A 15601-nucleotide genomic window follows, 5' to 3' on the forward strand; every position below is an offset into this window, starting at 1 on the left:
AGAAGTCCTGCCCCCTAACTGCTGACCTTTGTACCAGAAGTCCCTCCCCTTGCCCCTGGAAGTACTCCTTTCAGCAAGAGATTTTGACATTTCAGAACCAGAAAAATACCAAATTATATTCTAAAAAGCAAACATCTAAAACATTCATTAATTTGATTTCAAAAAATATTTTTGCCCTAGTTTACATGTGTTTGTGTAGTGTACATGAAGATGAATAGCTTAAAATAAAGTCTTATGCTTGTATATTGTGCGGGGGGGTATAGGTTTGTGACGGGCTGTGGGTGTGTGGGTTGACGAATCACATGGGTGTGTGTGTGGATATGTGGGGTGTGGGTGGTTATAGGGTTTGTGGGGATCTGTGTGTGTGGGAAGGGTGGCTGGAGTGTGAGAGGGGGTGTGGGTATGGGGGGTCTGCATGTATGGCAGTGTGTGTGTGGGGGGGGTGCATGTGTATGGTAGGGGGTGTGTGTGGGACTCATTCTATGAACACACACACACACACACTCTGTCCCTGCCTGCCAGGCCATACCCACAACAAGTGGCACTGGCGGCATCAGCTCCAAGGTGATTGGGGCCATGCCACACTGCAGGGAGGGGGCTCCAACAGCAGTGGGCGCTGAGTACCCCATGGTTGTTGCTGCTGTGGGGATGAGCTATGGGCCCTGTAGGGGGGGCTGGGGCCCTGCAGTGGGGGGTTGAGGCCCTGCAAGGGGGCTGTGGGCCCTCTGGGGTGGGGGGGCTGGGGCCCTGCAAGGGGGGAAGTCCATGTGCTGTGAGAGGGGGCTGCACCCTGTGACAGGTATGGGACCCACCTCTCTGAGTAGCTCCCTCCACACAGTCCCCTTGCACCTGCGCACACACATCCCACACAACATCCCTCCATGCTCACCTACCTGCATCCCCCCGCATCCTCTTCCCACCCCCCCACACACCCCACATCCCCCCATCACACATCCATTGTGCCCAGCTGCCAGATAGGATGAGACCTGCTGGCAGAAGCTGTGGCTGCCGGGGTAGCTGTCTCCACATCCTAGTTAGTAAGGAATCAGGGGGAGCTGTAATTGTTCTATGATAAGAAAACCAAAAGCAAACATCAAAACATATAGCTATTTAGAATTTATTTCATTATGATGATAGAGACTTCCAAATTGTTTTAAAATTGTAAATATATCAATAAAATATTACCCAACTGATCACGCATGCTCTTGCTCTCCCTCTTTTGTTTTAATTGTGGAAGAACATGAATTTTGGGATATTTTAAAGAGTGAATTTGCACTTTTTGTTGAAACAACAGTTTTGTTCACTTCTATCAGTGGGTTTGGAATGTGTTCTGCAGATGCATCTTGCCTGCCTCAGGGGACAAGGTGGGCCAGATGGACTGAACCACTCCTCCACCCCATGCTTTCACAGTACCAGCACGGGCTACTCAAGAGATAAGGCTGGTTACAGAATTTAAAGTGTCTCTGAACTTAATGAGCAGTAAGATCAGCTTGAAATAGATAAACCAGTGAGTGCCTAGATATTTAGCGGAGTGGGCATAGAATAATTTGGTTCGACAGTGTGTGGAAGACTAGTAGTGAGGACCCAGGTTTACCCACAGCTTTGTCCCAAGAAGGCAAATAGAGACTTATTTTGTGAGAGTTGTTACCAAGCTACTTTCAGTCTAACACTATTGGAGTTGGCATTCTTCTTTGCTTGCTGTTCCAAGCTTAGGACAGTTGTCAAACTCCTTCTCAGAGGTGGCTGCATCTCACATATGGCATGATGTCTGCTTATGCAGCTGGAAAGAATTTTGAGAGAAAGGAAACTAGCAGCAGACAGATTGTGTCTCACAGTTCTTGCTGCCATATATCCCATACCCCATGGGATATATCCCATACCAAGAAGACACCAGATGAACTTAGAGTCCTAGGCCCCTAGGCCTAGTCCTGAGATCAGGTGGAACTCTACACAAATGGCCTAAGTTGGCATGGAGCCAAACACAGCTGGTGCTTAGAGAGGCAGCATTCTAGTATTGATGCCCCCAAATTAAATGGAATAATTTATTTGCTTTGGCTTCAAAAAATCCTTTGCTGTAACTTCAGTGAGGCAAGCAAGGCCCGGTTACATGCAGTTTCCTTGCAGTGGTGTGTAACACAGCAGGTACCAAGGAGCTGGGGAGGAGTCAGAGACATAAGCAACTTCTTGATGGGATGGGAAAGAGGCCCCACCCTAAAGACGATGCTGAGACTCAGGATCCTATAGGGCTGCTCTACCTGCTACCACATGGACAGGAACCTACCAGGGCTTGCAGAGGCAATGGGCATTCTTCCCACTCCCTCATTGTCACAGACCCTCTGCAGCCAAAGGAGAAGACAGCATAGGGAGGGGCAGTGGCAATGAATAGGGGGTGCACGTGCCTCCCTTGAGAGTGCTGGTGCACCCCCTGACAGCGAACGTTCCCCGCTTAAGTAACGGGCAGTGGGGCAGGCTGGAGCACTGGTGCCCCTCCCTGAGAGCGCCAGTCAGGGAGTGGGGTGCCAGGAGAAGAGCCACTGCAAATTCCTGGTCAGCACAAGTGACTGGTCACTGACTGGCCACTGGGGAAGGGGCGGGGGGGAGCAAATGCCCCACCTGAGTCAGGATGCACCAGTTGCCCACGAGGAGGGGCTTTAGAACAAGCAGCCAGTGGGGAGAAAACAGCAAGGAGGGGAGGGACCCAAAGATGGCTGCAGTGCTGAGGAAAGATTGTGAGGGAAAGGAGTACAGGTGGAAGGAGTGAGCTGTGCAAAATGAATGGGAGAACTACAGCTCCTTCACCTATTGCAGCATGGAAGGGAAAGGATAACCCTCACCAGTCAAGGCTATAGCAAGTAAATATGGAGGTTTACACTTGAAAACGGGCCTGTGGCAGAATCAAAATGGGCTTGTTTCAAAGCAGCTTTTCTTTATGCTTGAAGAAAGTATACACTTCTCATGAGAGTTTTGTGCTTTTAGCACAGCTTTCCTGCCATCTACCAGAGATGTATGCGTGGGCAGGCAGACATGTCAGGGGCTGTGTGTTTAGGATATAAGTGAGTAGCACCAATTAAAAAGCTCAGTCTCTCTCCCATGGGCAATTCTGATATTTCAACACCTGTTTTTGTCCCAAATGGAGATGAAAAGTCCAAATATCAAGACTTAGCATAACAGAAAATTCAAAAACATTGTGTCACCTCCTGTCATGCTCAGGAGACTTCCATTAGAGCCCAGCTTTGAGGAGAAAATGGAGGCATGAGGCTTCCCAAGTTCAGCTCTGAAGACTGTACTCCGGTGGCTGAGAGGTTAATATAAACCCAGTCCAAACTCACGTATTTCATTTGCATTTTCCTGATGGAAAATAAAAATATTTCAGCAAAATCAGCATTGTTCTGTGGAAAATGTCAGTTCTGCACAAAGTGTAGTAAGCGTGTTTCCAGTCAAACACATTTAGAGAGAAGTTTCCTGGTTAACCCTGACTATGGCAGCTATGGCCCACACTAGGTTCAGGCACAGAAGACTCTGTTAGGCACACTGCAGTAGGCAAACCCTCAGTGTGAATATGCTGCACAAGTATGCAAGCCCTTGCTAGCATCAGGGCAGCTTGCTCATTACTAACTGTACCTGAGTCTTGTATTGATGCAGTGGGATTCCTGTACAGCTTTGCACCAGTCTGCCATGATTACAGCAGCACTTGCACTAGTGTGTGCCTTGACTATGACAGGGCTTTGCGCAGAAGTGGTATGACTACACTGAGGCTTTGCCTTGATGCAGGATAACAATATCAGGGCCTTCCACTAATGCAAAATGACTGCAGTGGGGCCTTATGTAGGTATGGTTCTGACATGCAATAAGTGTGCCAAAATAGAATGTTGGTCTTAAATTCACCATTTTAGGACCTTCTGGATCAGCACAAAACATACTGCAAAGTAAACAGAATTCCACAGCACTTGTTTTTTTCGGGAAAGTATGCAGGCTAGATGATAGGAACCAGGGACTGATACTGGTTTTATGGCACATTATAAGCCTACCCAATTCCTGAATTTGCCCTATACCCAAAGGTGATATTACCCTCCTCCCTTTTAATAAGCTTTGATTTCCTAGTAATCATCTTCTTTTCTGACAGTGTTAGAGTGATGTTGGAGCCGTGATGGTGTAGGAATTGAGAGAGGCAAGGACTTCTTTAAGGCGATATCTATTAGACAAACTGCACCTTTGGGATAGTTAGGTCAACTTTCAAATACAAGACATTCTTCATCAGGTTTGAGGAGTGAAAGCCTTTTTTTTCTCCTAATTGTTTGTCTTTTCCTCCTGGGAATTTCTGTTCCCCCTGACATTTCACAACTGTACCAACTTTTTGAGGAAAGGGGGGGGGGGTTGCTTTTTTTTTTTTTTTTTTTTTAACTATCACTGTACTTGTTTTTCTCCTCAGACCTGAAGAAGAATATCTTGCATTCAAAAGCTTGACTAACTAATCTCAACTGTGCAGTTACTCCAATAAAAGCCATCATCCAAATAAATCTTTGCATCTCATTAACATTCCTATGCATTCTGTACCATCGCTGTATTCCAAGTTGGACACATTATTTTATAAAATCTCTAGTTAATCTCAAGTTAGCTAAAAATTTATTCATTAAACTATGGGTAAAAGTCATATTTTTTCTTCACTAAATCTATCCTACTATAAAATGTGTCTGCCATGAAATTATTTCCTTTTTAATCTCCATGGTGCTACTGGTCTTTAACCAAACAATGAGTACTAAGTGGCATGGGCAGAATGGGATTGCTGGCCAGTTTTCCCCAAGGGTTATGGGGATTGTATACTTTGGAAAAAACAGGCAATACAGACCTCTTACATTCTCTAATGTAGCTGCTACTTTGAATATGCCAAGAAGTAGGGCAAAACAAGGAGACTAGTCATATATAGTGGTTCCTTAAGCATATGCATAATAATTTGTTTAAATCCCACTGTGTAGCTTCATTCTAACATAGCTAATATTGTCTAGAAGAAGCCCCCTTTGTAGGGTGGATCTTCCCTAATGAAGGAGCAATCTTGAGGTGCTAGCATTATGTTTTCATGGGGTGTAATGGGTCAATGAGATCTGTCTATCCAGAACAACCTCTTACCTGGTACTCTGGGCAATAGTGATAGGGAGGACTGCAATATTTTGTACAAAGTTGGGGTTCAATGATGGTCACTTGATCCAGTTCCTTCTAGTAGCTATGAAGGCTGTGAGGTCTCCCAAAGTATTATTATTATCATCCATTACATTTCCTTAAACCTGCCAGAGCATCTTCCTTTTGCTGCAGCACAAAATTGAGCCCGAGAGTTCCTTCTTTTCCAGTGGGTCTCATAGCTGCTTAGAGTTCTAGACCTTCTGCTGATTGTTGCTCAGGTAGTCCCTGACAAGCTTCACTCCCCAAAGGGCAAGAAAATAATGGATTTCACCACCAGAACACATGAAAGCATACGGCATGCCTCCTATGTAAATAGTATTAGCTTCCAGGTACACTGGCTCACTAAAAGCCAGAGCCACAAAGGTGCTGTGATAAGACTCATGCCCAGTGGCACAGTGGTATGCCCCGGTGGACATGTGGCTCCTGCTCACTCTGATCCTTCAGGATGCCCTTCCCTATTGCTCATCTGCCATGCCTTGATTTTGTTCAAAAGAGGGCTAGGAGCCTGCCTGAGGGCCCAGTGTGAGTCTAGTCCACTGCAAATTTGCCTTCATCAAATCTGTTGCATCCCTTCTGGCCCTATTGGTGCCTTAAGATATCAGGCACCTTAGGGGCTATATTCATGCCCTTCATCCACCCCCATAGCCATGCCCATGTCTCACAGATGGTTTCAGTTTCACAGTAGCTAGGGTCAGGAGGGACCTGAACAGATCATCTAGCCTGACCCCCTGCCACAGGCAGGAATGAATGCTGGGTTCGCAAGACCCCAGACAGGTGATCAGCCAACCTCCTCTTGAATTTGCCCAAGGTAGGGTGAGGACCATTTCCCTGGAAAGTTGGTTCCAGATTTTGGCCACCCTGGTATGTGATATCACTTCTGAGGTGCCACCCAGCCCCACTACACTACTTGGCCCTCAAACCCTTTGTTCAGGCTTTGGCCTTCCTGACTTTGACCCCTTTTCTCTGGCTGTTTTGCTCTCAACCTAGGTCCATCATGCCAGATCTAGGCTTTTGGGCTCCAGCCCTTTTCTTGCCTTTCTCGGGCTCTGGGCCTCCCCTGGACCTAGTTGGGGGCCCTGGACTTCTTGGCCTCAGACCGCCTCTCCTGCTCCTTTCTGTCTCAGGCTTTGGCCCTCTTAGCCTCAGCTACCTGTGCCTTGTGCCAATGCCCTGGCAGGGCTCAACACCTAGTGCCCTTGTGATCTTCTCTGCATCCCTTCCCTCCACACCTAGTCCATTGGTAAAAGATAGAACAAAAGAGCCAAGTAATCACTTTAAAACAAAAGCCCTCCCCACTCTGGGTAAAACAAATGGTTAACCATCCCTCCTTACCTTGGGCTTTCATCTCTCCTCTCAAGGTGCTTTGGTGCCTGCCAGGGTACCTCCTGCAGCTGTTCTTTCCTGGGAATTCTGTTCCCTGCAACACACACCCTGTTTGACTGACCACTTTTCTCCAGGCACTGGATTTATATACCCCAGAGCCCTGCCTTCTTGGATCAGATAGCTCCCAGGGTCCCATTAGTCCTTCCTACACAGGTATTCCGCTTTATGCCAAATGTCCAGCTGCAATTTAGCTTTGCTGCTTGCCTTTGTCTTATGGCTGCCTGAAAGTCTGCCTTATTCCTCCAGCTTATTGTTGTGCAGCTAGCCTTGTCCCCACTGCCTGCCTATCTACACAGGCAGGCCACCCTGTTGTGCCTTCCACATTTTAGTAATAGGAGTCTTTGGCTCCGTGTTACAGGAGTACATACAGCTGTGTGCCAGCATTCAAACAGAAAGAGAGGGCATCTGAGCAAGATGACCTCAGTACAGTAGAGGACACACCAGTTACAGTAAAACCAACCCAGGTAGCTGACAAAGCAGAACAGAATACTTGTGAGAGCACTGCCAGGGCCAGAAGAGCTGATTCCAGACAGGAATGCATCCACACTTACCTTGTTGCAGGAATATTGCTCCTATTTCTCAGTAAACTTGCTTCCAGAAGTGGGTTTTATTAATAAAGACTCAGATGCAAGAACAGTAACATAACTGAGGGGAGATAACCAGGGTAGGAGCCCCAGGCACTGCTTTTGCTGGGGAGGGGCTCAAAAGTAGACACTACTGTAGTGGCAGCTGATGGAACAACCACAATTGGCATAGCAGCAATTGGTGCTGCTCCATGCATCATGGCTGTCCTGGATGCAGAACTGTCCTGCAGTGCCACTGTGGCAAATAATTCAAAACAGTGTGACAACAAAATATGTGCAAACATCAGACATTGTATGCCAGCCCTACTGCCCCAAAAAGTTACTCACCCACCAGTAACTGGTTACTTGTGATGTCTCAGTCAGTCCAGATGCTATTACAAGTGCATATGTACCACATGATGAAATATTGGAGTCTTTTAGCTACTTCTGTTCATTGACACTGCACTTGCAACCTGAGCTGGCTCATGCTCCTGTGCAAGGGCATAGAGGACAGACCACCCCTCAGCAACCTAGGATAAAACTGCTTGGCCTTTCCATATGCCCCATACGGGCAGGGCTTGCTCCTTTGTAGGTAATATTATTGAGCTCTGGAGACTCCCAGGGTACACAGCACCTTTTCTCCCAAAGAAGCACATAGTTCAGGGAAGGTGATAGAGAGATTGAATGGCTCAGGTGGAATACATATATTAACTTGGGAAAACATTTAATAGGATCATTAAACTATAGAAAATTAGGGGTGGAAGGGGCCTCAGGAGGTCGTCTAGACCAACCCCCTGCCCAAAGCAGTACCATCCCCAACTAGATCATCCCAGTCAAGGCTTTTTCTAGCTAGGTCTTAAAAACCTCCAAGAATAGAGATTCCACAAGCTCTCTGGGTAGTCAGTGCTTTACTACCCTCCTGGTAAAAAAAAAAAAAAAATGTCCTAATATCTAACTGTGACTGGATTGTGATCCAGGGGCAGCTGTAATACCACCTGTAGACCCCATAATTCATGCCCTGCTATGCCTCTAGGATACCCTCTTACCTACCATGCCTTGATGTACTTATTGGATTGAAAAGGAGGCTACCTAAGGGTTCTACAGTGAGTCTTAATCTGTCCAATAGCTAACAGGTCCCTCCTGGACTCTGCTGACCTCAATCTGGCCTTTAGGTTGCATGGGCACTCTTATCCTGTACATACCCCAGGGCACCTATAAGCCTTAAGGGCTAATTACATGGCTCCAACCAACCCTTACACTATGCCCATGCCTTGTAGATGTTGTCTGCCCAATCAGTCTCCCTTGTTGGGACCTCAGTCCACTTGGCCTCCACCTTCTTTCTCTTGCTGGGCTGCTTTGCTCAGATCTACCATGTTGGACCTGGCTTCTGGGCTCCAGGCCTAGTCTCATCCTATCAAGATCCGACTTATCCAGAGAGGCAGAACCAGAGCCAGGGGCCTAAAGTCCAAGAGGGGCTTTAGGCCCCTGGCCCCATCTCAGTCTCTCTCAGGCACTGAGTCTGCTTTGGTTTTTGCTGGGCCCCTGGACCCTATCACCACTTTTCCTGGGTGCTGGGCCCCTGGCCCCTGTCTCCACCCTCCTCAGGGCTCTGGGCCATGTGACCCCAGCCTGAACCTTGAGCCTGACCCTTAGTAGGACTCTAAGCAGTCACATGCTTCCTAGACACTAATGGGACCTCCAAAACTGCCCCTTAGTCCCTTCCACCAATCACCAGTAGACCATAACACAAGAATAAGCCCTCTGCCTATAGCACCAACTAACCTACTCTGGGTCCAAATATAAACAGTGACTACATGTCTGTACAACCAAACCTCCCCCTATCCTGGCTCACATTCTTCTGCAAGATAGCAGCATTCCCTTTTCCTCCTCCACAGTAGCACCAGAACCAGCTAGGAGCTCTCCTGGCTCTTCCTGCTCTGGAGCTCCTTCCACTGCAGTCTCTAGGGCCAGACAGGATGCTCTGGTTCAGGCCCTGGGTTTATCTGGCTGGAAGCCACATGAGGGGCCACACCCCATTTAGTCATGTGGCTCCCTGAGTTGCCACAGGTGTTTCCTGAGTAGGTTTGCAGACTAGCCTTCAGTGCAGCTTACTGCTGCTGGTCCTGCTGCTGCAGCAGGGTTAGTGCTTCCCAAGCAGGGTTCTGGCCCTCTAGCTTATTGCAGAGTAACCAGCTCTGTGATGGATACTCCTAACCTTTCCCTCTTTCCCTGGCTAGCTATAGCCTGAAGATACAGCCATTTTTAATCCACCACGTAGGTCCTCCACCATCTGCCCTGAGACTCACATGCCAAGCAAAATGCCTTCACATGCCACACTCTGGCACGCATGCCAGGGGTGGCCCACCCCTGGTATATCACATCCATTGCTTTCCCAACATCCACAAAGCCAGTCATCTTGTCATAGAAGGCAATCGTGTTGGTCAGGCATGACTTGGCCTTGGTAAATCCATCCTGACTGTTCCTAATCACTTTCTTCTCCTCTAAGTGCTCAGAAATGGATCCCTTGAAGATCTGTTCTGTGACTTTTCTGGGCACTGAGGTGAGGCTGACTGGTCTGTAGTTTCCTGGATCCTTCTTCTGCCCTTTCTTAAAGATGGGCACTATATTTTCCCTTTTCCAATCATCTGGGACCTCCCATGATTGCCATGAGTTTTCAAAGATAACCACAGCAGCCAACTGCCTCAGCACTCTTGGATGCATTGCATCTTGCCCCATGGATTCGGACACATCCAGCTTTTCGAAATAGTCCCTAACCCGTTCTTTCACCACTGAGGGCCTCTCGCTTTTTCCCTTCCTGGGCCCTTCCCCTTGACTGGAAGGATTGAAGAAAATGCCACCTGAGTCCCCGTCCCCTTCACCTTGCACCCAGAGCCCTGTAGTCACTCTTGATCTGCTCAGGGTCACCCCTGGCAGCATCACTGCTGCCCACATGGATAAGCAGCATGGGGTTGTAGTCAGAGGGTTGGATGCGTCTCAGTAATCTTTCCATAACATCTCAGATCTCAGCTCCAGGCAAACAGCAAATCTCCCAGGACAAGAGTCAAAGTGGAACACTGTTCCGTCGAAACGCTGGTCAAAATGGAACGCTTCCATTTCACACCTCCCTAATGCCTGCATCTGTCCTAGCATAGTGACATATATGAATGATCATGTGTGGTCCTGTCCTTATATCATGTGTAAGCAACTGAAGTGACCTGAACATGTCCTCCTTAAGTTGCTTATGAGTAAAGTCAGGATCCTAGGAATTGTTGTGTCTGGGATGATATAAAAAACAATGGCTTGTAGTTCACCATGTAAAGGGAATAAGAAGAGGACTCCATTTTGGGCTGGCTTGGTCTTATCCTAGTAGCTGCCCCTAGAAAGCCAGTTGCCCTGGTATAAATAGGCATCAGTTCCCTTTTACCTTAAATGTAACACCATAACAGCCAGATATTCAGTCAATAGCTCAGTATCACTTGATGCGTCTGCATGAGACGCTTTACTGTACATTAGACTAATTTAATATGAAGTAGTGTCATTGTCTACATGTGCATGACATTTACCATGTATTAAATTAATCTAATGTGCTGTGTTCTAATACTGATAGATACAGGTACTAGAAAAATGGCACCTTAACTAATGCGCAGTAGTGCACTTGAAGATGCTGACATTGGGTGCAAACTGCACCCAGTCAGCCACACTAGCAGGGGCACAGACTCTTGCTTGGGGCAGAGCCACATGACTGGCAGTTTCTCCAGCCACATGGCAGGGATAGCTCATTGGCTGTCCAACCTGGTCTGCAGACCCTTGGCCTGACCCCTGGGGCCCCTGCCAGCTCCAGCCTACAGCTGGGCACAGTGCCCCACCAAGACAAAGCAGGAGACTGGATTTCATCATGATCTGGGAATATTGTGGAGGTCCAGCAGCAGCTTAGCTAGGCCACCAGGGTAAACACATATCTATGGGGCCATGTTGGAGCACATGCATGAGCATGGCCACCAGCACTCCAGCTGCCAATGCCACATGAAAGTCAAGGCCCTGTGAGCCCAGTGGGTCCAAGTCATGGACCACAATCAATCATCAGTCCAGGGTATGGGCTGGCGGGCAGCCCTTCATGCAGCAGCTGAACGGGATCCTGGGCTTGAGGGACCCTGGCAAGGCCTGCTATGTGTATTCCAGCATAGGCATGCTGCCAGAAATTACACCACAACCCAGAAAAGAGGAAGATTCAGTGGGAGAGGGCCTTCAAGTCACCAGTGCCAGGTCCTGCTGTGCTCCTCAGCCATGGCCTCACCTGGCAGCTCAGGAAGCCCAGACCACCACCTGCCCCAGTGGCAATGTTTAGGGTTCATGGGGGTGCATATTCACCCCCTGAGAGCACTGGTGCACCCCCTGGCAGGCAGCACTCCCTGCTTAGGCAACAGGCAGTGCTGGTGTGCCCCCTTGCGAACACCAGCTGCGGAGTGGGGGTGCAGAATGAAGTGCCACTGGCACTTCCAGGAGCGCCGCGGCCACTTCCTGGTCAGAGAGATTGGCAGCAGGGGGACTCCCACCCCCGGTTGCTGACTGGCTGCTGGGGAGGCACGTGCTCCTCCTGACTCAGGTGGTACCGGTCACCCATGACCTGCCCCACGAACTCTGGCAGCAAGCCCTACCTGAGGAGGACAGGCCAAGGATGGCACCAGCAGAGCAGCTCCAGCTATTCCCCAGAGGGGACCACTACCCTGGTGGCTAGATGCTGTGCTTCCATGCCCCAGGATACTGCAAGCAAACAAACCACGTCACCACAGCCAGGGACCAAGTCTGACTGCTGGAAATGTCTACCATGCCTGCTCAGTAAGCCCCCCACAGAGAGAAGGGCTAGGGCAAAAGGGGGCACCACAGCTACCTGTGCCTGCAGCAGCTCATCCACTCACACTTGGGCTGCATGCCTGCAGCCAGAGGCCCTGCATGGGGGGAAGGTTGCCACCTCCCTCCACTCTTACTGGCAGATTTCTCTGCTTGCCCACCGGAATTCACCACCCCCCCACCCCCAACACACAGGGAGGTAGTTCAGGACTTTACTAAGTAGCCCACACCCTCCCAACTAGGCAGCCAGGGCCTGTTACATTCAGAGAAACTTGTGAATGGCAGCAGCAATCTCCTACTTGGCTATGGGGGTCAGGCATTCATAACGTAGGCAGAGATACCCCTCCAGGTGATGGCACACATTGTAGAGAAGCACAAGCTTGCCTGGGGCACTGTAGAAGCTCAAGGCCCCACACCAGGTTCTCAGCTGTGCCAGGGGAACCACATCAGTCAGCAGCAGCAGGGAGTAGCAGATCGAGCACCCTTCAGTGCACTCAAAGTTTGCCGTGGCATTCCCAAGGGACTCTCATCAGGGGCACATTTGAGGCACAGTCCACACACAGCGGGGGCCCTGGCCCAGGGTACCTCCCTGAAGAGGCCCGTTGTGGGGTGTGGGAAGCATCACCAGCTCTACATCCCAGCCAGGCAGGAGCCCCTCATCCTCAGAACCTGGGCATCACAGGCCCAACAGCTTGGGAGCAAACTGCCTGGCCTGCAAGGAGGGAGCTGGTCTGAAGCCACTGTGGCAGCTGCCAGAAGGAGCCAGCCCAAGTTTCCCCTGGGTAGGGGACAGGAAAGTTAGGCTGCCCGCAGCAGATGGCAAGAGGCCCACCTAACCCCAATGTCAGCAAAAGGATGGAGGGCTCGGCCAGAGCCTGCCTGTAGAAGGGCCTGCCCAGCCAACTTAGCATGATCCCTGGGCACCTAGAATCATAGATGCTAGGGTCGGAAGGGACCTCAATAGATCATCGAGTCCGACCCCCTGCATCAGCAGGAAAGAGTGCTGGGTTCAAATGACCCCAGCTAGATGCTTATCTAACCTCCCCTTGAAGACCCCCAGGGTAGGGGAGAGCACCACCTCCCTTGGGAGCCCGTTCCAGACCTTGGCCACTCGAACTGTGAAGAAGTTCTTCCTAACGTCCAGTCTAAATCTGCTCTCTACTAGCTTGTGGACATTATTTCTTGTAACCCCCAGGGGTGCCTTGGTGAATAAAACCTCACCAATTCCCTTCTGTGCCCCCATGATGAACTTATAGGCAGCCACAAGGTCGCCTCTCAACCTTCTCTTGCGGAGGCTGAAGAGGTCCAGGTGCCCCAGTCTGTCCTCATAGGGCTTGGCCTGCAAGCCCTTAACCATACGAGTGGCGCTTCTCTGGACCCTCTCCAGGTTATCCACATCCCTCTTGAAGTGTGGCGCCCAAAACTGCACGCAGTATTCCAACTGCGATCTGACCAGCACCCAATAGAGGGGAAGTATCACCTCCTTGGATCTGTTCGTCATGCATCTGCTGATACACGATAAAGTGCCATTAGCTTTTCTGATGGTTTCGTCACACTGACGACTCATGTTCATCTTGGAGTCCACTAGGACTCCAAGATCCCTTTCCGCTTCCATTCCACCCAGCAGGTCATTCCCTAGGCAGTAGGTATGCTGGACATTTTTCCTCCCTAGGTGCAGCACTTTGCATTTCTCCTTGTTGAATTGCATTCTGTTGTTTTCCGCCCATATGTCCAACCTGTCCAGGTCTGCTTGTAGTTGTTCCCTGCCCTCCAGCGTGTCCACTTCTCCCCACTGTTTTGTGTCATCTGCAAACTTGGACAGAGTACATTTCACTCCCTCGTCCAAGTCGCTGATGAAGATATTGAAGAGTATCGGTCCAAGGACCAAGCCCTGCGGGACCCCACTGCCCACACCATTCCAGGTCGATACCGACCCATCCACTACAACTCTCTGGGTGCTACCCTTTAGCCAATTCACCACCCACTGGACTGTGTAGTCTTCCAAGTCACAGCCTCTTAACTTGTTCACCAGTATGGTGTGGGATACTGTATCGAAGGCCTTCCTGAAGTCTAAGTATACTACATCAACCCCTACTCCTGCGTCCAGGTGTTTTGTAACCTGGTCATAAAAAGAGACTAGATTAGTCAGGCATGATCTACCTGCTACAAACCTGTGATGGTTTCCCCTCAGCATAATCTGTCCTGCCGGGCTCTTGCAAATGTGAGCCTTGATAATTTTTTCGAAGACTTTGCCTAGGATGGAGGTGAGACTGACTGGCCTATAGTTGCCTGGGTCCTCCTTCCTCCCCTTCTTGAAAATGGGGACCACATTGGCCCTTTTCCGGTCCTCCTGGACCTGGCCCGCGCACCACGAATGTTCAAATATTCCCGCCAGTGGCTATGCAATGACGTCAGCCAGTGCCTTCAGTACCCTCGGATGGAGCTCATCCAGGCCTGCCAACTTAAAGGCATCCAGTTCTTCCAAGTGACTCTGCACCATCTCAGGGTCTACGCATGGTAGTCTGGTGCCCTGCTGCTGCCTCTCTACAACCCCAGTGAGAGACTTGTTTGCCCCTCACTTAGGAACACTGAGGCAAAGTACTCATTGAGGAGTTCAGCCTTGTCCCCCCTGTCCAACACCAATTGCTTCTGCCCATTAAGTAGGGGTCCTATTCCACCCTGGGACTTCCTTTTACTCCCTATATATCTAAAAAACAATTTTTTGTTATCCTTTACTTGGGATGCCATCCTCAGCTCCATGGTAGCTTTGGCCCGTCTAACTGCCTCCCTACAAGTGCAAGCAGAGGAGGTATATTCCTCTTTGGTAATCTCTGCCCGTTTCCACTTTTTATATGCTCCCCTTTTAGTCCGCAGGCTGTCCTGGATTTCTCTGGTCAGCCAAGGAAGCCTCCTGGCCCCTTTCCCTCTTTTTCCTCGCATCGGGATCGTCTCCCTCTGTGCCCAAAGGATCATTTCCTTAAGGCACAGCATGGGCACACCTGTGTGCCCATGACCCCTGAACTAAGGTTGGGGGACTCACAGTCCCTCAGCACAGTGCATATTATTTCTGAAATGTTGCAAACTCTCACAAAGAGCCACTCTGCCCTTACTCTGCAGATCCAACAGCTGCACATGGGGGAAAACCATCATTCACCAGTGGAGATGTGGCTGCAAGGATGCTGTCACCATTGACCGGTGCCCTTCCGCCTGAGCTGCCTCTGCCAGTGCCAGACCCAGGACTAGACTCTGCCGCTGGATTGACTACTCTCTGTAGCGGAGAAGCGGCTCATAGACTTTCAGGCCTAGCGAGCCTTGGACCTGGAGAGACAGCAGCAGATGGACTGGGTATACTTCACCCTTGAGGACAGGCACATCACCCTCTTAGAGAGGCTGTTCAAGGCCCAGGACCGGCAGGGTGCCATGGTAACCTAGGTGGTGGTGGAGGAGGACAGCTATGCTCGCCAACACCATCCTGGCCCTGACAGCCAGCTTTGTGCCACCTGACATCCAGCCTCCAGCCCTGGCCCCACCTGATCCCTGGCAGCCACCTGCAGCCCAGGGCTGAGCTCCCTAGTGAGCTTGGGAGGAGGTGCAGTGACACCTACAGCAGTCAGGGTGCCCTGCCTCAACTG

At 50.0% G+C, this 15601-nt stretch overlaps 1 long non-coding RNA gene across 1 annotated transcript in view; it reads right to left on the reverse strand.

The window, feature by feature from the left end:
* Window positions 1-1111: 1111 nt before the first annotated feature.
* The window catches only part of LOC132243384 (uncharacterized), a 29556-nt gene continuing 15066 nt past the window's right edge, over window positions 1112-15601 (reverse strand). The window contains exons 3-4 of the long non-coding RNA XR_009454925.1: window positions 6508-6592; window positions 1112-3348 (exon numbers count right to left, since the gene is read on the reverse strand). This is a non-coding gene — a long non-coding RNA (uncharacterized LOC132243384). The remainder of the gene's footprint in view (window positions 3349-6507; window positions 6593-15601) is intronic.

Source organism: Alligator mississippiensis, chromosome 9 (assembly GCF_030867095.1).
Source record: "Alligator mississippiensis isolate rAllMis1 chromosome 9, rAllMis1, whole genome shotgun sequence".
Lineage (NCBI taxonomy): Eukaryota > Metazoa > Chordata > Crocodylia > Alligatoridae > Alligator > Alligator mississippiensis.